This window comes from Pseudophryne corroboree, unplaced genomic scaffold (assembly GCF_028390025.1).
Source record: "Pseudophryne corroboree isolate aPseCor3 unplaced genomic scaffold, aPseCor3.hap2 scaffold_388, whole genome shotgun sequence".
Taxonomy (NCBI): domain Eukaryota; kingdom Metazoa; phylum Chordata; class Amphibia; order Anura; family Myobatrachidae; genus Pseudophryne; species Pseudophryne corroboree.
In genome coordinates this window covers 320,914-337,089 of record NW_026970033.1, presented here as the reverse complement: position 1 = coordinate 337,089, position 16,176 = coordinate 320,914, and the positions used below count along the sequence as shown (strand labels likewise).

At 49.2% G+C, this 16,176-nt stretch overlaps 23 non-coding genes and 2 pseudogenes across 23 annotated transcripts; 22 read left to right on the top strand and 3 right to left on the bottom strand.

Moving 5' to 3' along the window:
* Window positions 1-55: 55 nt before the first annotated feature.
* LOC135022688 (U5 spliceosomal RNA) lies at window positions 56-171 on the bottom strand. The gene has a single exon (XR_010219761.1). It is a non-coding gene; the product is annotated as a U5 spliceosomal RNA (small nuclear RNA).
* A 286-nt stretch (window positions 172-457) lies between these two features.
* On the bottom strand, window positions 458-573 carry LOC135022694 (U5 spliceosomal RNA). The gene has a single exon (XR_010219767.1). It is a non-coding gene; the product is annotated as a U5 spliceosomal RNA (small nuclear RNA).
* A 269-nt stretch (window positions 574-842) lies between these two features.
* Window positions 843-958, bottom strand: LOC135022681 (U5 spliceosomal RNA). Its single transcript, XR_010219754.1, has one exon. It is a non-coding gene; the product is annotated as a U5 spliceosomal RNA (small nuclear RNA).
* Window positions 959-1,102: 144 nt separating this feature from the next.
* On the top strand, window positions 1,103-1,265 carry LOC135022556 (U1 spliceosomal RNA). The gene has a single exon (XR_010219669.1). It is a non-coding gene; the product is annotated as a U1 spliceosomal RNA (small nuclear RNA).
* Window positions 1,266-1,919: 654 nt separating this feature from the next.
* Window positions 1,920-2,083, top strand: LOC135022420 (U1 spliceosomal RNA). The gene has a single exon (XR_010219534.1). It is a non-coding gene; the product is annotated as a U1 spliceosomal RNA (small nuclear RNA).
* A 152-nt stretch (window positions 2,084-2,235) lies between these two features.
* Window positions 2,236-2,398, top strand: LOC135022621 (U1 spliceosomal RNA). The gene has a single exon (XR_010219716.1). It is a non-coding gene; the product is annotated as a U1 spliceosomal RNA (small nuclear RNA).
* A 671-nt stretch (window positions 2,399-3,069) lies between these two features.
* Window positions 3,070-3,233, top strand: LOC135022726 (U1 spliceosomal RNA). The gene has a single exon (XR_010219799.1). It is a non-coding gene; the product is annotated as a U1 spliceosomal RNA (small nuclear RNA).
* Window positions 3,234-3,385: 152 nt separating this feature from the next.
* On the top strand, window positions 3,386-3,548 carry LOC135022639 (U1 spliceosomal RNA). Its single transcript, XR_010219729.1, has one exon. It is a non-coding gene; the product is annotated as a U1 spliceosomal RNA (small nuclear RNA).
* A 671-nt stretch (window positions 3,549-4,219) lies between these two features.
* On the top strand, window positions 4,220-4,383 carry LOC135022625 (U1 spliceosomal RNA). Its single transcript, XR_010219720.1, has one exon. It is a non-coding gene; the product is annotated as a U1 spliceosomal RNA (small nuclear RNA).
* Window positions 4,384-7,622: 3,239 nt separating this feature from the next.
* LOC135022642 (U1 spliceosomal RNA) lies at window positions 7,623-7,786 on the top strand. Its single transcript, XR_010219732.1, has one exon. It is a non-coding gene; the product is annotated as a U1 spliceosomal RNA (small nuclear RNA).
* A 152-nt stretch (window positions 7,787-7,938) lies between these two features.
* Window positions 7,939-8,074, top strand: LOC135022604 (U1 spliceosomal RNA; annotated as a pseudogene).
* A 698-nt stretch (window positions 8,075-8,772) lies between these two features.
* Window positions 8,773-8,936, top strand: LOC135022419 (U1 spliceosomal RNA). The gene has a single exon (XR_010219533.1). It is a non-coding gene; the product is annotated as a U1 spliceosomal RNA (small nuclear RNA).
* Window positions 8,937-9,088: 152 nt separating this feature from the next.
* On the top strand, window positions 9,089-9,251 carry LOC135022539 (U1 spliceosomal RNA). Its single transcript, XR_010219653.1, has one exon. It is a non-coding gene; the product is annotated as a U1 spliceosomal RNA (small nuclear RNA).
* Window positions 9,252-9,925: 674 nt separating this feature from the next.
* LOC135022728 (U1 spliceosomal RNA) lies at window positions 9,926-10,089 on the top strand. The gene has a single exon (XR_010219801.1). It is a non-coding gene; the product is annotated as a U1 spliceosomal RNA (small nuclear RNA).
* Window positions 10,090-10,241: 152 nt separating this feature from the next.
* LOC135022585 (U1 spliceosomal RNA) lies at window positions 10,242-10,404 on the top strand. The gene has a single exon (XR_010219696.1). It is a non-coding gene; the product is annotated as a U1 spliceosomal RNA (small nuclear RNA).
* A 674-nt stretch (window positions 10,405-11,078) lies between these two features.
* LOC135022468 (U1 spliceosomal RNA) lies at window positions 11,079-11,242 on the top strand. Its single transcript, XR_010219581.1, has one exon. It is a non-coding gene; the product is annotated as a U1 spliceosomal RNA (small nuclear RNA).
* Window positions 11,243-11,394: 152 nt separating this feature from the next.
* Window positions 11,395-11,557, top strand: LOC135022550 (U1 spliceosomal RNA). The gene has a single exon (XR_010219664.1). It is a non-coding gene; the product is annotated as a U1 spliceosomal RNA (small nuclear RNA).
* Window positions 11,558-12,231: 674 nt separating this feature from the next.
* LOC135022418 (U1 spliceosomal RNA) lies at window positions 12,232-12,395 on the top strand. Its single transcript, XR_010219532.1, has one exon. It is a non-coding gene; the product is annotated as a U1 spliceosomal RNA (small nuclear RNA).
* Window positions 12,396-12,547: 152 nt separating this feature from the next.
* Window positions 12,548-12,710, top strand: LOC135022537 (U1 spliceosomal RNA). The gene has a single exon (XR_010219651.1). It is a non-coding gene; the product is annotated as a U1 spliceosomal RNA (small nuclear RNA).
* Window positions 12,711-13,384: 674 nt separating this feature from the next.
* On the top strand, window positions 13,385-13,548 carry LOC135022431 (U1 spliceosomal RNA). The gene has a single exon (XR_010219545.1). It is a non-coding gene; the product is annotated as a U1 spliceosomal RNA (small nuclear RNA).
* A 149-nt stretch (window positions 13,549-13,697) lies between these two features.
* On the top strand, window positions 13,698-13,860 carry LOC135022583 (U1 spliceosomal RNA). Its single transcript, XR_010219694.1, has one exon. It is a non-coding gene; the product is annotated as a U1 spliceosomal RNA (small nuclear RNA).
* A 674-nt stretch (window positions 13,861-14,534) lies between these two features.
* On the top strand, window positions 14,535-14,698 carry LOC135022467 (U1 spliceosomal RNA). Its single transcript, XR_010219580.1, has one exon. It is a non-coding gene; the product is annotated as a U1 spliceosomal RNA (small nuclear RNA).
* Window positions 14,699-14,850: 152 nt separating this feature from the next.
* Window positions 14,851-14,986, top strand: LOC135022638 (U1 spliceosomal RNA; annotated as a pseudogene).
* Window positions 14,987-15,684: 698 nt separating this feature from the next.
* On the top strand, window positions 15,685-15,848 carry LOC135022479 (U1 spliceosomal RNA). The gene has a single exon (XR_010219592.1). It is a non-coding gene; the product is annotated as a U1 spliceosomal RNA (small nuclear RNA).
* A 152-nt stretch (window positions 15,849-16,000) lies between these two features.
* LOC135022562 (U1 spliceosomal RNA) lies at window positions 16,001-16,163 on the top strand. The gene has a single exon (XR_010219675.1). It is a non-coding gene; the product is annotated as a U1 spliceosomal RNA (small nuclear RNA).
* The last annotated feature ends 13 nt before the right edge of the window (window positions 16,164-16,176 follow it).

Sequence of the window (16,176 nt, the reverse complement as noted above, 5' to 3'; positions counted from 1 at the left end):
ACGCAAATGAGCTTACATTAAAGCACACTCGTTCTATCTTTAAACTGATAAAAGAAACCCCAATAAGACGGGGCATGCAAAAATTGAGATAAAACTCAGTTTTGCTCCTCTCCACGGAAATCTTTAGTAAAAGGCGAAAGATTTGTTCGTTCTGAAGAGAAACCAGAGCATGACCAAGATTCCACCTGTCGCCTGAGTGCCATGCCAGCAGTCCTCATTCAGCTCAAAGTGAGCACCCAATTTGAAAGAAAGAAAGCAGATTTCTCACCAGGCTTCCCCTTGCTATAAGCATGGTTTGTACTCTTTTCCATGTGCTCCCAGATCTTTCAAGCAATTAGTATGGTCAAGAAAGTTCTGCTTGAAAAGAAACAGACATTTATTGTCATTGTTATGCAAATATACTTACATTAAAGCTAACAAGAAAGCACACTCGTTCTGTCTTTAATCCGATAAAAGAAACCCCAATAATATGGGACATGCAAAAATTGAGATAAAACTCAGTTTTGCTCCTCTCCACGGAAATCTTTAGTAAAAGGCGAAAGATTTGTTCGTTCTGAAGAGAAACCAGAGCATGACCAAGATTCCACCTGTCGCCTGAGTGCCGTGCCAGCAGTCCTCATTCAGATCAAAGTGAGCGACAATTTGAAAGAAAGCAGATTTCTCACCTGTCTTCTCCTTGCTATAAGCATGGTTTGTACTGTATTCCATGTGCTCCCAGATCTTTCAAGCAAGTAGCATGGTCAAGAAAGTTCTGTTTGAAAAGAAACAAACATTTACTGTCATTTCTATGCAAATGAGCTTACATTAAAGCACACTCATTCTATCTTTAAACCGATAAAAGAAACCCCAAAAAGATGGGGCATGCAAAAATTGAGATAAAACTCGGTTTTGCTCCTCTCCACGGAAATCTTTAGTAAAAGGCGAAAGATTTGTTCGTTCTGAAGAGAAACCAGAGCATGACCAAGATTTTTATCTGAAAATATGTGTTCTCCCTGCAGTTGTTGTCCCCAGATGAGAGTTCCCTTGTGCTGCCTCAGTTGAATCTCCTTTACTTGACAGGGGGATGCTCGAGCAGCGACCCTCCCCAGCTCTAGCCCAACTCCTACTTACCTGCCAGGTGAGATACTATGATCATGAAGGTGCTTCTCCCAGGGCAAGGCTCACCCATTGCACTCTGGGTGTGCTGCTTCTGCGATTTCCCCAAATGTGGGAAACTTGACTGCATAATTTGTGTTTCCCCTGGTCGGCTCTCGTATAATTCAGATCTCTTTGTCTCAGGTCTCTCTCCAGCCTAGTTTGCTGTCTGTTTCTACTTCTCTTTTCTTGAGCCGCTCCCTTCTATGCCCTTGCGCACTATCCTGACTTCTCCCGTCTGCTTACTTTGTGCCTTCCAACGCACAATGCAAACTACAGGTAGTGCTGCAGGACCCACACCCTTTTACTTGCCTTACAGAGCGTCTCTGGAGCAGTTACAGTGCCCAGCTGCTGCAAGAAATCAGCTTGAATGCTTCAGGGGCTGGGGAATAGCCAACATGAGCCCCACACCGAAGGAGGGTGGAGGTGTGTAATGCGAACTAGGGGTCATCCAAGCGCCGCAAAAGGCCCCTTGTCTCTTTTCATATGCAGACGAGGGTTGAAGCCAACTTTGACCCACTGTTTGGATGACATCACCATATGCAAATCCATCTGCTGCAGGCCTTCCCCCAGGAATGCTTGCACTAGTTGTTGCATTTGGTTTGTTGTTTGGGGGTGCTTCAGTATTAGGCAGCCTTCTGCCCTCCCATGTTCATCTGAAAATATATGTTCTCCCTGCAGTTGTTGTCCCCAGATGAGAGTTCCCTTGTGCTGCCTCAGTTGAATCTCCTTTACTTGACAGAGATGTGCCTGAGCAGCGGCCCTCCCCAGCCCTATCCCAAATCATACTTATTTTGCATAGGCGATACCATGGTCATGAAGATTGTTCTCCCAGGGTGAGGTTCATTCATTGCATTCTGGGTATGCTGACCCCTGTGATTTCCCCAAATGTGGGAAACTCGACTGCATTATTTGTGGTAGTGGGGGACTGTGTTTGTGCTTTCCTCTGGTCAGCTCTGGTAAAAATCAGATTTCTTTATCTCAGATCTTCCTCTAGCCTTGTTCTTCTTTCGAGAGTTCCCTTGTGCTGCCTCAGTTGGATCTCTTTCACTTGACAGGGGGGTGCCCGAGCAGCGACCCTCCCCAGCTCTAGCCCAACTCCTACTTACCTGCCAGGTGAGATACTATGATCATGAAGGTGCTTCTCCCAGGGCAAGGCTCACCCATTGCACTCTGGTTGTGCTGCCCCTGTGATTTCCCCAAATGTGGGAAACTTGACTGCATAATTTGTGTTTCCCTTGGTCGGCTCTCGTATAATTCAGATCTCTTTGTCTCAGGTCTCTCTCCAGCCTAGTTTGCTGTCTGTTTCCACTTCTCTTTTCTTGAGCCGCTCCCTTCTATGCCCTTGCGCACTATCCTGACTTCTCCCGTCTGCTTACTTCGTGCCTTCCAACGCACAATGCAATCTACAGGTAGTGCTGCAGGGCCCACACCCTTTTACTTGCCTTACAGAGCAGCTCTGGAGCAGTTACAGTGCCCAGCTGCTGCAAGAAATCAGCTTGAATGCTTCAGGGGCTGGGGCATAGCCAACATGAGCCCCACACCGAAGGAGGGTGGAGGTGTGTAATGCTAACTAGGGGTCATCCAAGCGCCGCAAAAGGCCGCCATGCCCTGCACGCCCCTTTTCTCTTTTCATATGCAGACGAGGGATGAAGCCAACTTTGACCCACTGCTTGGATGGCATCACCATATGCAAATCCATCTGCTGCAGGCCTTCCCCCAGGAATGCTTGCACTAGTTGTAGCATTTGGTTTGTTGTTTGGGGGTGCTTCAGTATTAGGCAGCCTTCTGCCCTCCCATGTTCATCTGAAAATATGTGTTCTCCCTGCAGTTGTTGTCCCCAGATGAGAGTTTCCTTGTGCTGCCTCAGTTGAATCTCCTTTACTTGACAGAGATGTGCCTGAGCAGCGGCCCTCCCCAGCCCTATCCCAAATCATACTTATTTTGCATAGGAGAGACCATGGTCTTGAAGATTGTTCTCCCAGGGTGAGGTTCATTCATTGCATTCTGGGTATGCTGACCCCTGTGATTTCCCCAAATGTGGGAAACTCAACTGCATTATTTGTGGTAGTGGGGGACTGTGTTTGTGCTTTCCTCTGGTCAGCTCTGGTAAAAGTCAGATTTCTTTGTTTCAGTTCTTCCTCTAGCCTTGTTCTTCTTTCGAGAGTTCCCTTGTGCTGCCTCAGTTGGATCTCCTTCACTTGACAGGGGGGTGCCCGAGCAGCGACCCTCCCCAGCTCTAGCCCAACTTCTACTTACCTGCCAGGTGAGATACTATAATCATGAAGGTGCTTCTCCCAGGGCAAGGCTCACCCATTGCACTCTGGATTTGCTGCCCCTGCGATTTCCCCAAATGTGGGAAACTTGACTGCATAATTTGTGTTTCCCCTGGTCGGCTCTCGTATAATTCAGATCTCTTTGTCTCAGGTCTCTCTCCAGCCTAGTTTGCTGTCTGTTTCCACTTCTCTTTTCTTAAGCCGCTCCATTCTATGGCCTTGCGCACTATCCTTACTTCTCCCGTCTGCTTACTTTGTGCCTTCCAATGCACAATGCAAACTACAGGTAGTGCTGCAGGGCCCACACCCTTTTACTTGCTTTACAGAGCAGCTCTGGAGCTGTTACAGTGCCCAGCTGCTGCAAGAAATCAGCTTGAATGCTTCAGGGGCTGGGGCATAGCCAACATGAGCCCCACACCGAAGGAGGGTGGAGGTGTTTAATGCGAACTAGGGGTCATCCAAGCGCCGCAAAAGGCAGCCATGCCCTGCACACCCCTTTTTTATTTTCATATGCAGACGAGGGTTGAAGCCAACTTTGACCCACTGCTTGGATGACATCACCATATGCAAATCCGTCTGCTGCAGGCCTTCCCCCAGGAATGCTTGCACTAGTAGTTGCATTTGGTTTGTTGTTTGGGGGTGCTTCAGTATTAGGCAGCCTTCTGCCCTCCCATGTTCATCTGAAAATATGTGTTCTCCCTGCAGTTGTTGTCCCCAGATGAGAGTTCCCTTGTGCTGCCTCAGTTGAATCTCCTTTACTTGACAGAGATGTGCCTGAGCAGCGGCCCTCCCCAGCCCTATCCCAAATCATACTTATTTTGCATAGGAGATACCATGGTCATGAAGATTGTTCTCCCAGGGTGAGGTTCATTCATTGCACTCTGGGTATGCTGACCCCTGTGATTTCCCCAAATGTGGGAAACTCGACTGCATTATTTGTGGTAGTGGGGGACTGTGTTTGTGCTTTCCTCTGGTCAGCTCTGGTAAAAGTCAGATTTCTTTGTCTCAGATCTTCCTCTAGCCTTGTTCTTCTTTCGAGAGTTCCCTTGTGCTGCCTCAGTTGGATCTCCTTCACTTGACAGGGGGTGCCCGAGCAGCAATCCTCCACAGCTCTAGCCCAACTCCTACTTACCTGCCAGGTGAGATACTATGATCTTCACTGTTAGGGCAATCAGGATGTGGAATTCCCTGCCAGGGAAGGTGGTAATGGCGGACTCTGTAATTGGATTTAAAAAAGGAATGGATACATTTCTGAATGAAAAAGCTATCCAAGGTTATAATACTTAACATATCAACATGGTTAATCCGGGGTAACATGAGTTATAGTAGCTAACTAGTCATAAAACATTATTCAGCAAGTATGTAGAATCATCACAACTTAAAACAGGTTGAACACGATGGGCAATTTGCCTCTATTCAACCTCAAAAACTATGTTACCATATGTTACTATATTACTATGTTACTGTAGTATACAGAACACCACAATGTAATGAGCAGTGATAGTGAGCACTGATGAGGATACTAGAACTGACACTGAGCAGCAAGATGCAGCACTGGACTATTAGTAATGTACTGTAGTATGCTGAGCACCACAATGCAGCACAAGACAATGAGCAGTGATACTGAGCACTGATGAGGATACTACTGAGAACTGACACTGAGCAGGAGAGACACACTACTAGTATTACTGAGCAGCAATAAGTAACCACTGATACTGAGCACTGATATTGAGATTTCCACTGAGAGAACATAGCCACGTCCTCTCCGCTCTCTCTTCAATGCACGAGTAAAAATGGCGGCAACGCGCAGCTCTTTATATGGAATCCGAATCTCGCGAGAATCCGACAGCGGGATGATGACATTTTCCCTTGTTCAGGTTTTCCGAGTCAGGCGGGAACAACCGAGCCTGCCTCGGACCAGTGTAAACCACGTGGAGTTCGTCGGGAATTCGGTTCTCGGAGAACCGAACCCGCTCCTCTATATATACTATATTACTATGTTACTGTAGTATACAGAACACCACAATGCAATGAGCAGTGATAGTGAGCACTGATGAGGATACTAGAACTGACACTGAGCAGCAAGATGCAGCACTGGACTATTAGTAATGTACTGTAGTATGCTGAGCACCACAATGCAGCACAAGACAATGAGCAGTGATACTGAGCACTGATGAGGATACTACTGAGAACTGACACTGAGCAGGAGAGACACACTACTAGTATTACTGAGCAGCAATAAGTAACCACTGATACTGAGCACTGATATTGAGATTTCCACTGAGAGAACATAGCCACGTCCTCTCCGCTCTCTCTTCAATGCACGAGTAAAAATGGCAGCAACGCGCAGCTCTTTATATGGAATCCGAATCTCACGAGAATCTGACAGCGGGATGATGACATTTTCCCTTGTTCAGGTTTTCCGAGTCAGGCAGGAACAACCGAGCCTGCCTCGGACCAATGTAAACCACGTGGAGTTCGTGGGGAATTCGGTTCTCGGAGAACCGAACCCGCTCCTCTCTACCTTATACCCATCAATTGTTTTTATTTTCAATCTAAGCCCCTGCAGTTTTCTGTAAGCATCTGCTTCGCTATGATGATCAACAAGTCACAAGGGCAAACACTCAGGGCTTGAGGCGTAGATCTTAGGACCAGCTGCTACAAGCATGGCAGAGGTGTCACTATCACTGGTGACACCCAGAGAGGTGGCGAGGGAGATTGTAATGCAGTGCGCGCAGATAAACAGCGCAATGGTAAAAAGGAGGCATGGTTTCATAGGTAGGGGCGTGGCCTGGTGGCCTGAATCTACATTTTGTTGCTCCGGGTGTCCCGGGGGTTGGGGGCTGCACCCGGGGACTAGTGTGTGAGCGGTGCTGGCTCCTGCACAGTGACAGGGCATGGCCACCCAGCATGACGCCTCCCTTCTTGACCATGCTGTAATTGCAGTCGCACTGCAGTTCAGCGTGATCATAAAAAATGGTGTAGGCTCCTGCTGGTGCAGACTGTAGAGAAAAGCTGCTGTGACCACGCCCCCTGTGTCTCCTCCGTTGCAGACCCCATTTTGAAGCCTTGCCCCCGGACTAAGAGAAAAGAATGCCCTTGCGCACTATCCTGACTTCTCCTCCCGTCTGCTTAATTTGTGCCTTCCAACGCACAATGCGAACAACAGGTGGTGCTGCAGGGCCCACACCCTTTTACTTGCCTTACAGAACAGCTCTGGAGCTGTTACAGTGCCCAGCTGCTGCAAGAAATCAGCTTGAATGCATCAGGGGATGGGGCATGGCCAACATGAGCCCCACACCAAAGGAGGGTGGAGGTGTTTAATGCGAACTAGGGGTCATCCAAGCACTGCAAAAGGCCGCCATGCCCTGCATGCCCCTTTTCTCTTTTCATATGCAGATGAGGGTTCCAGTCAACTTTGGCCCACTGCTTGGATTTACATCACCGTATGCAAATCCGTCTGCTGCAGACCTTCCCCCAGGAGTGCTTGTACTAGTTGTTGCATATGGGCCCTCATTCCGAGTCGTTCGCTCTGTAAATTTCATCGCATCGCAGTGAAATTCTGCTTAGTACGCATGCGCAATATTCGCACTGCGACTGCGCCAAGTAATTTTACAATGAAGAAAGTATTTTTACTCACGGCTTTTTCTTCGCTCCGGCGATCGTAATGTGATTGACAGGAAATGGGTGTTACTGGGCGGAAACAGGCCGTTTTATGGGCGTGTGGGAAAAAACGCTACAGTTTCCGGAAAAAACGCAGGAGTGGCCGGAGAAACGGGGGAGTGTCTGGGCGAACTCTGGGAGTGTTTGTGACGTCAAACCAGGAACGACAAGCACTGAACTGATCGCAGATGCCGAGTAAGTCTGAAGCTACTCTGAAACTGCTAAGTAGTTTGTAATCGCAATATTGCGAATACATCGGTCGCAATTTTAAGAAGCTAAGATTCACTCCCAGTAGGCGGCGGCTTAGCGTGTGTAACTCTGCTAAAATCGCCTTGCGAGCGATCAACTCGGAATGAGGGCCATGGTTTGATATTTGATGGTGCTTCAGTATTAGGCTGCCTTCCGCCCTCCCATGTTCATCTGAAAAGATGTGGTCTCCCTGCAGTTGTTGTCCCCAGATGAGAGTTCCCTTGTGCTGCCTCAGTTGAATCTCCTTTACTTGACAGAGATGTGCCTGAGCAGCGGCCCTCACCAGCCCTATCCCAAATCATACTTATTTTGCATAGGAGATACCATGGTCATGAAGATTGTTCTCCCAGGGTGAGGTTCATTCATTGCATTCTGGGTATGCTGACCCCTGTGATTTTCCCAAATGTGGGAAACTCGACTGCATTATTTGTGGTAGTGGGGGACTGTGTTTGTGCTTTCCTCTGGTCAGCTCTGGTAAAAGTCAGATTTCTTTGTCTCAGATCTTCCTCTAGCCTTGTTCTTCTTTCGAGAGTTCCCTGGTGCTGCTTCAGTTGGATCTCCTTCACTTCACAGGGGGGAACCCGAGCAGCGACCCTCCCCAGCTCTAGCCCAACTCCTACTTACCTGCCAGGTGAGATACTATGATCATGAAGGTGCTTCTCCCAGGGCAAGGCTCAACCATTGCACTCTGGGTGTGCTGCTCCTGCGATTTCCCCAAATGTGGGAAACTTGACTGCATAATTTGTGTTTCCCCTCGTCGGCTCTCGTATAATTCAGATCTCTTTGTCTCAGGTCTCTCTCCAGCCTAGTTTGCTGTCTGTTTCCACTTCTCTTTTCTTGAGCCGCTCCCTTCTATGCCCTTGCGCACTATCCTGACTTCTCCCGTCTGCTTACTTCGTGCCTTCCAACGCACAATGCGAACTACAGGTAGTGCTGCAGGGCCCACACCCTTTTACTTGCCTTACAGAGTAGCTCTGGAGCAGTTACAGTGCCCAGCTGCTGCAAGAAATCAGCTTGAATGCTTCAGGGGCTGGGGCATAGCCAACATGAGCCCCACACCGAAGGAGGGAGGAGGTGTGTAATGCAAACTAGGGGTCATCCAAGCGCTGCAAAAGGCCGCCATGCCCTGCACGCCCCTTTTCTCTTTTCATATGCAGACGAGGGTTGAAGCCAACTTTGACCCACTGCTTGGATGACATCACCATATGCAAATCCATCTGCTGCAGGCCTTCCCCCAGGAATGCTTGCACTAGTTGTTGCATTTGGTTTGTTGTTTGGGGGTGCTTCAGTATTAGGCAGCCTTCTGCCCTCACATGTTCATCTGAAAATATGTGTTCTCCCTGCAGTTGTTGTCCCCAGATGAGAGTTCCCTTGTGCTGCCTCAGTTGAATCTCCTTTACTTGACAGAGATGTGCCTGAGCAGCGGCCCTCCCCAGCCCTATCCCAAATCATACTTATTTTGCATAGGCGATACCATGGTCATGAAGATTGTTCTCCCAGGGTGAGGTTCATTCATTGCATTCTGGGTATGCTGACCCCTGTGATTTCCCCAAATGTGGGAAACTCGACTGCATTATTTGTGGTAGTGGGGGACTGTGTTTGTGCTTTCCTCTGGCCAGCTCTGGAAAAAGTCAGATTTCTTTGTCTCAGATCTTCCTCTAGCCTTGTTCTTCTTTCGAGAGTTCCCTTGTGCTGCCTCAGTTGGATCTCTTTCACTTGACAGGGGGGTGCCCGAACAGCGACCCTCCCCAGCTCTAGCCCAACTCCTACTTACCTGCCAGGTGAGATACTATGATCATGAAGGTGCTTCTCCCAGGGCAAGGCTCACCCATTGCACTCTGGGTGTGCTGCCCCTGCGATTTCCCCAAATGTGGGAAACTTGACTGCATAATTTGTGTTTCCCTTGGTCGGCTCTCGTATAATTCAGATCTCTTTGTCTCAGGTCTCTCTCCAGCCTAGTTTGCTGTCTGTTTCCACTTCTCTTTTCTTCAGCCGCTCCCTTCTATACCCTTGTGCACTATCCTGACTTCTCCTCCCGTCTGCTTACTTTGTGCCTTCCAATGCACAATGCAAACTACAGGTAGTGCTGCAGGGCCCACACCCTTTTACTTGCCTTACAGAGCAGCTCTGGAGCTGTTACAGTGCCCAGCTGCTGCAAGAAATCAGCTTGAATGCTTCAGGGGATGGGGCATGGCCAACATGAGCCCCACACCAAAGGAGGGTGGAGGTGTTTAATGCGAACTAGGGGTCATCCAAGCACCGCAAAAGGCCGCCATGCCCTGCACGCCCCTTTTCTCTTTTCATATGCAGATGAGGGTTGAAGCCAACTTTGACCCACTGCTTGGATGACATCACCGTATGCAAATCCGTCTTCTGCAGAACTTCCCCCAGGAATGCTTGCACTAGTTGTTGCATTTGGTTTGTTGTTTGGGGGTGCTTCAGTATTAGGCAGCCTTCTGCCCTCCCATGTTCATCTGAAAATATGTGTTCTCCCTGCAGTTGTTGTCCCCAGATGAGAGTTCCCTTGTGCTGCCTCAGTTAAATCTCCTTTACTTGACAGAGATGTGCATGAGCAGCGGCCCTCCCCAGCCCTATTCCAAATCATACTTATTTTGCATAGGAGATACCATGGTCATGAAGATTTTTCTCCCAGGGTGAGGTTCATTCATTGCATTTTGGGTATGCTGACCCCTGTGATTTCCCCAAATGTGGGAAACTCAGCTGCATTATTTGTGGTAGTGGGGGACTGTGTTTGTGCTTTCCTCTGGTCAGCTCTGGTAAAAGTCAGATTTCTTTGTCTCAGATTTTCCTCTAGCCTTGTTCTTCTTTCGAGAGTTCCCTTGTGCTGCCTTAGTTGGATCTCCTTCACTTTACAGGGGGGTACCCGAGCAGCGACCCTCCCCAGCTCTAGCCCAACTCCTACTTACCTGCCAGGTGAGATACTATGATCATGAAGGTGCTTCTCCCAGGGCAAGGCTAACCCATTGCACTCTGGGTGTGCTGCTCCTGCGATTTCCCCAAATGTGGGAAACTTGACTGTATAATTTGTGTTTCCCCTGGTCGGCTCTCGTATAATTCAGATCTCTTTGTCTCAGGTCTCTCTCCAGCCTAGTTTGCTGTCTGTTTCCACTTCTCTTTTCTTGAGCCGCTCCCTTCTATGCCCTTGCGCACTATCCTGACTTCTCCTCCTGTCTGCTTACTTTGTGCCTTCCAACGCACAATGCGAACTACAGGTAGTGCTGCAGGGCCCACACCCTTTTACTTGCCTTACAGAGCAGCTCTGGAGCTGTTACAGTGCCCAGCTGCTGCAAGAAATCAGCTTGAATGCTTCAGGGGCTGGGGCATAGCCAACATGAGCCCCACACCAAAGGAGGGTGGAGGTGTTTAATGCAAACTAGGGGTCAGCCAAGCGCCGCAAAAGGCCACCATGCCCTGCACGCCCCTTTTCTCTTTTCATATGCAGACGAGGGTTGAAGCCAACTTTGACCCACTGCTTGGATGACATCACCATATGCAAATCCATCTGCGGCAGGCCTTCCCCCAGGAATGCTTGCACTAGTTGTTGCATTTGGTTTGTTGTTTGGGGGTGCTTCAGTATTAGGCAGTCTTCTGCCCTCCCATGTTCATCTGAAAATATATGTTCTCCCTGCAGTTGTTGTCCCAAGATGAGAGTTCCCTTGTGCTGCCTCAGTTGAATCTCCTTTACTTGACAGAGATGTGCATGAGCAGCGGCCCTCCCCAGCCCTATTCCAAATCATACTTATTTTGCATAGGAGATACCATGGTCATGAAGATTTTTCTCCCAGGGTGAGGTTCATTCATTGCATTTTGGGTATGCTGACCCCTGTGATTTCCCCAAATGTGGGAAACTTGACTGCATTATTTGTGGTAGTGGGAGACTGTGTTTGTGCTTTCCTCTGGTCAGCTCTGGTAAAAGTCAGATTTCTTTGTCTCAGATTTTCCTTTAGCCTTGTTCTTCTTTCGAGAGTTCCCTTGTGCTGCCTCAGTTGGATCTCCTTCACTTTACAGGGGGGTGCCCGAGCAGCGACCCTCCCCAGCTCTAGCCCAACTCCTACTTACCTGCCAGGTGAGATACTATGATCATGAAGGTGCTTCTCCCAGGGCAAGGCTCACCCATTGTACTCTGGGTGTGCTGCTCCTGCGATTTCCCCAAATGTGGGAAACTTGACTGCATAATTTGTGTTTCCCCTGGTCGGCTCTCGTATAATTCAGATCTCTTTGTCTCAGGTCTCTCTCCAGCCTAGTTTGCTGTCTGTTTCCACTTCTCTTTTCTTCAGCCGCTCCCTTCTATACCCTTGTGCACTATCCTGACTTCTCCTCCCGTCTGCTTACTTTGTGCCTTCCAATGCACAATGCAAACTACAGGTAGTGCTGCAGGGCCCACACCCTTTTACTTGCCTTACAGAGCAGCTCTGGAGCTGTTGCAGTGCCAAGCTGCTGCAAGAAATCAGCTTGAATGCTTCAGGGGCTGGGGCATAGCCAACATGAGCCCCACACCGAAGGAGGGAGGAGGTGTGTAATGCAAACTAGGGGTCATCCAAGCGCTGCAAAAGGCCGCCATGCCCTGCACGCCCCTTTTCTCTTTTCATATGCAGACGAGGGTTGAAGCCAACTTTGACCCACTGCTTGGATGACATCACCATATGCAAATCCATCTGCTGCAGGCCTTCCCCCAGGAATGCTTGCACTAGTTGTTGCATTTGGTTTGTTGTTTGGGGGTGCTTCAGTATTAGGCAGCCTTCTGCCCTCACATGTTCATCTGAAAATATGTGTTCTCCCTGCAGTTGTTGTCCCCAGATGAGAGTTCCCTTGTGCTGCCTCAGTTGAATCTCCTTTACTTGACAGAGATGTGCCTGAGCAGCGGCCCTCCCCAGCCCTATCCCAAATCATACTTATTTTGCATAGGCGATACCATGGTCATGAAGATTGTTCTCCCAGGGTGAGGTTCATTCATTGCATTCTGGGTATGCTGACCCCTGTGATTTCCCCAAATGTGGGAAACTCGACTGCATTATTTGTGGTAGTGGGGGACTGTGTTTGTGCTTTCCTCTGGCCAGCTCTGGAAAAAGTCAGATTTCTTTGTCTCAGATCTTCCTCTAGCCTTGTTCTTCTTTCGAGAGTTCCCTTGTGCTGCCTCAGTTGGATCTCTTTCACTTGACAGGGGGGTGCCCGAACAGCGATCCTCCCCAGCTCTAGCCCAACTCCTACTTACCTGCCAGGTGAGATACTATGATCATGAAGGTGCTTCTCCCAGGGCAAGGCTCACCCATTGCACTCTGGGTGTGCTGCCCCTGCGATTTCCCCAAATGTGGGAAACTTGACTGCATAATTTGTGTTTCCCTTGGTCGGCTCTCGTATAATTCAGATCTCTTTGTCTCAGGTCTCTCTCCAGCCTAGTTTGCTGTCTGTTTCCACTTCTCTTTTCTTCAGCCGCTCCCTTCTATACCCTTGTGCACTATCCTGACTTCTCCTCCCGTCTGCTTACTTTGTGCCTTCCAATGCACAATGCAAACTACAGGTAGTGCTGCAGGGCCCACACCCTTTTACTTGCCTTACAGAGCAGCTCTGGAGCTGTTACAGTGCCCAGCTGCTGCAAGAAATCAGCTTGAATGCTTCAGGGGATGGGGCATGGCCAACATGAGCCCCACACCAAAGGAGGGTGGAGGTGTTTAATGCGAACTAGGGGTCATCCAAGCACCGCAAAAGGCCGCCATGCCCTGCACGCCCCTTTTCTCTTTTCATATGCAGATGAGGGTTGAAGCCAACTTTGACCCACTGCTTGGATGACATCACCGTATGCAAATCCGTCTTCTGCAGAACTTCCCCCAGGAATGCTTGCACTAGTTGTTGCATTTGGTTTGTTGTTTGGGGGTGCTTCAGTATTAGGCAGCCTTCTGCCCTCCCATGTTCATCTGAAAATATGTGTTCTCCCTGCAGTTGTTGTCCCCAGATGAGAGTTCCCTTGTGCTGCCTCAGTTAAATCTCCTTTACTTGACAGAGATGTGCATGAGCAGCGGCCCTCCCCAGCCCTATTCCAAATCATACTTATTTTGCATAGGAGATACCATGGTCATGAAGATTTTTCTCCCAGGGTGAGGTTCATTCATTGCATTTTGGGTATGCTGACCCCTGTGATTTCTCCAAATGTGGGAAACTCAGCTGCATTATTTGTGGTAGTGGGGGACTGTGTTTGTGCTTTCCTCTGGTCAGCTCTGGTAAAAGTCAGATTTCTTTGTCTCAGATTTTCCTCTAGCCTTGTTCTTTCGAGAGTTCCCTTGTGCTGCCTTAGTTGGATCTCCTTCACTTTACAGGGGGGTACCCGAGCAGCGACCCTCCCCAGCTCTAGCCCAACTCCTACTTACCTGCCAGGTGAGATACTATGATCATGAAGGTGCTTCTCCCAGGGCAAGGCTAACCCATTGCACTCTGGGTGTGCTGCTCCTGCGATTTCCCCAAATGTGGGAAACTTGACTGTATAATTTGTGTTTCCCCTGGTCGGCTCTCGTATAATTCAGATCTCTTTGTCTCAGGTCTCTCTCCAGCCTAGTTTGCTGTCTGTTTCCACTTCTCTTTTCTTGAGCCGCTCCCTTCTATGCCCTTGCGCACTATCCTGACTTCTCCTCCTGTCTGCTTACTTTGTGCCTTCCAACGCACAATGCGAACTACAGGTAGTGCTGCAGGGCCCACACCCTTTTACTTGCCTTACAGAGCAGCTCTGGAGCTGTTACAGTGCCCAGCTGCTGCAAGAAATCAGCTTGAATGCTTCAGGGGCTGGGGCATAGCCAACATGAGCCCCACACCAAAGGAGGGTGGAGGTGTTTAATGCAAACTAGGGGTCAGCCAAGCGCCGCAAAAGGCCACCATGCCCTGCACGCCCCTTTTCTCTTTTCATATGCAGACGAGGGTTGATGCCAACTTTGACCCACTGCTTGGATGACATCACCATATGCAAATCCATCTGCGGCAGGCCTTCCCCCAGGAATGCTTGCACTAGTTGTTGCATTTGGTTTGTTGTTTGGGGGTGCTTCAGTATTAGGCAGCCTTCTGCCCTCCCATGTTCATCTGAAAATATATGTTCTCCCTGCAGTTGTTGTCCCAAGATGAGAGTTCCCTTGTGCTGCCTCAGTTGAATCTCCTTTACTTGACAGAGATGTGCATGAGCAGCGGCCCTCCCCAGCCCTATTCCAAATCATACTTATTTTGCATAGGAGATACCATGGTCATGAAGATTTTTCTCCCAGGGTGAGGTTCATTCATTGCATTTTGGGTATGCTGACCCCTGTGATTTCCCCAAATGTGGGAAACTTGACTGCATTATTTGTGGTAGTGGGAGACTGTGTTTGTGCTTTCCTCTGGTCAGCTCTGGTAAAAGTCAGATTTCTTTGTCTCAGATCTTCCTCTAGCCTTGTTCTTCTTTCAAGAGTTCCCTGGTGCTGCCTCAGTTGGATCTCCTTCACTTCACAGGGGGGAACCCGAGCAGCGACCCTCCCCAGCTCTAGCCCAACTCCTACTTACCTGCCCGGTGAGATACTATGATCATGAAGGTGCTTCTCCCAGGGCAAGGCTCAACCATTGCACTCTGGGTGTGCTGCTCCTGCGATTTCCCCAAATGTGGGAAACTTGACTGCATAATTTGTGTTTCCCCTCGTCGGCTCTCGTATAATTCAGATCTCTTTGTCTCAGGTCTCTCTCCAGCCTAGTTTGCTGTCTGTTTCCACTTCTCTTTTCTTGAGCCGCTCCCTTCTATGCCCTTGCGCACTATCCTGACTTCTCCCGTCTGCTTACTTCGTGCCTTCCAACGCACAATGCGAACTGCAGGTAGTGCTGCAGGGTCCACACCCTTTTACTTGCCTTACAGAGTAGCTCTGGAGCAGTTACAGTGCCCAGCTGCTGCAAGAAATCAGCTTGAATGCTTCAGGGGCTGGGGCATAGCCAACATGAGCCCCACACCGAAGGAGGGTGGAGGTGTGTAATGCGAACTAGGGGTCATCCAAGCGCTGCAAAAGGCCGCCATGCCCTGCACGCCCCTTTTCTCTTTTCATATGCAGACGAGGGTTGAAGCCAACTTTGACCCACTGCTTGGATGACATCACCATATGCAAATCCATCTGCTGCAGGCCTTCCCCCAGGAATGCTTGCACTAGTTGTTGCATTTGGTTTGTTGTTTGGGGGTGCTTCAGTATTAGGCAGCCTTCTGCCCTCACATGTTCATCAGAAAATATGTGTTCTCCCTGCAGTTGTTGTCCCCAGATGAGAGTTCCCTTGTGCTGCCTCAGTTGAATCTCCTTTACTTGACAGAGATGTGCCTGAGCAGCGGCCCTCCCCAGCCCTATCCCAAATCATACTTATTTTGCATAGGCGATACCATGGTCATGAAGATTGTTCTCCCAAGGTGAGGTTCATTCATTGCATTCTGGGTATGCTGACCCCTGTGATTTCCCCAAATGTGGGAAACTCGACAGCATTATTTGTGGTAGTGGGGGACTGTGTTTGTGCTTTCCTCTGGTCAGCTCTGGAAAAAGTCAGATTTCTTTGTCTCAGATCTTCCTCTAGCCTTGTTCTTCTTTCGAGAGTTCCCTTGTGCTACCTCAGTTGGATCTCCTTCACTTCACAGGGGGGTGCCCGAACAGCGACCCTCCCCAGCTCTAGCCCAACTCCTACTTACCTGCCAGGTGAGATACTATGATTATGAAGGTGCTTCTCCCAGGGCAAGGCTCACCCATTGCACTCTGGGTGTGCTGCCCCTGCGATTTCCCCAAATGTGGGAAACTTGACTGCATAATTTGTGTTTCCCCTGGTCGGCTCTCGTATAATTCAGATCTCTTTGTCTCAG